This window comes from Pongo pygmaeus, chromosome 10 (assembly GCF_028885625.2).
Source record: "Pongo pygmaeus isolate AG05252 chromosome 10, NHGRI_mPonPyg2-v2.0_pri, whole genome shotgun sequence".
In the NCBI taxonomy this organism is placed as follows: domain Eukaryota; kingdom Metazoa; phylum Chordata; class Mammalia; order Primates; family Hominidae; genus Pongo; species Pongo pygmaeus.
This window is the reverse complement of record NC_072383.2, coordinates 49,523,971-49,525,638: the sequence shown is the minus strand read 5'-3', so window position 1 is coordinate 49,525,638 and position 1,668 is coordinate 49,523,971. Positions and strand designations below refer to the sequence as shown.

Genomic DNA, 1,668 nt, shown 5'->3' with positions numbered 1-1,668 from the left:
GCAATCTCCGCCTCCTGGGTTCAAGCAATTCTTCTGCCTCAGCCTCCCACGCAGCCAGGATTACAGGCACCCAGCTACGCCCGGCTAATTTTTTGCATTTTTCACTAGAGACGGGGTTTCATCATGTCGGCCAGGCTGGCCTCAAACTCCTGACCTCAGACGATCCACCCGCCTCAACCTCCCAAAGTGCTGGGATCACAAGCATGAGCCACTGTGCCCGGCTACTGAAGTCTTTTTTTAATGGCCACTTTAAAATTTTTGTCATACGATTCTAACATCTCTATCATCTCTGCTTTGGCATCAACTGTGTTTTTCATTCAGTTTGAGATCTTTCTGGTTCTTGGTATGACAAGTGATTTTTTTTTTTTGAAACTGGATATTTGGGGTATCATGTAATGAAACTCTGAGTCTTCTGTAAATGTTCTGTTGTAGCTGGCGTTTTATGATACCATTCTGGCAGGGGAGGAGAGGGTACACATCTCGTTACTAACAGTGGGGGAAGAAGTCTAGGTTCTCCAGTCAACCTCCACTGATGCTCATTACTGGCATGTGGGGGTGGGAGTTCCACTGGAGGGAGTAGGAGTGCCTCATTACTGCTCCTCCACGGCCTCTACTGACACCTTCCCGGGGAATGGCTTCCTTATTGCTAGACTGTGGTCAAAGTCTAGGCTCCCCTTTCACCTTTGCGGGTGTAAGTGCGGGACTGCACAGTTTTTTCTGTGGTGTGGAGCTGGAGTACAGCAGTGATTGTTTAAAAGTTTTCTACCTCACTGGGCTGCTCCTTCCTGGTCTTCTGGCTGGACAGGGCAGCTTTTGTTGGCACTTTCTATGTTTGTGCCCACTGGCATTTTCAGGATGTCGGCTTCTTTGGCTCCAATTCTCTGCCATAGGCCCTGGCTTTCTTCGGGTTGAGTTTGGGTTTGAGAGGTGCCCCTGGCTTGAGCTTGGCTTTGGGGAACTGGGATAGGTAAGTCATAACTGAGTGTTCGTCCACATCCGGGTGAATGGTTTCTTCAGGAGTGGTGACCTGTGGGACACCCAGCCATTGCCTGCCTGCTGCATGGCTTCTCCTGCGTTATCCACAGGCTTCTGTGGGTGCCGGGATTCCCAGTCTGGGCACAGACCTGGAGCACAGTTGTCTACCAGGGCTCTCAGGGCTTTGCTGTCTTGCCAGTTCTGGCTAAAGCTGGTGATGGGCAAGTAGCGGATCTTGTTCTGAATCCACCCCAGCAGCCTCTGCTTCGGCATCTGCTTCTTGGCATCATCATCCCTTTCATCCTCACACACGGGCGTGGAGATAGAGTAGCGGAGGATCAGCGTCCACACCAGACCCAAGATGAGCTTCAGGTTCCCATCCACAATGGCTTTGCTATGGATGGACACGAGCTTGATGCTGTCACGGTCCAGGAACTCGAGTGCCACGGACACGTTCTTGAGCTGCATCTGGCGAAAGGTGGGCCGCTGATGGTACTTGAGGTACATGTGCTTCTGGCTGAGCACCTCGAGCAGCGCGATGGGCCGCAGCCCGTCGCTCAGATCAACGCCAATGCCGTTTGTTCACGCACTTGAGGTGCTCGTTACACCAGCATGTGAACGTGTTCTGCTGGATCTTCTTCCATGGCGCGTCCTCCGCCAGATCCTTCTCGGTCACCGGCATCCTGGTGGCGG

The 1,668-nt window shown here is 52.5% G+C and overlaps 1 pseudogene; it reads right to left on the bottom strand.

Moving 5' to 3' along the window:
- Positions 1-850: 850 nt before the first annotated feature.
- Positions 851-1,668, bottom strand: LOC129010707 (filamin-B-like; annotated as a pseudogene).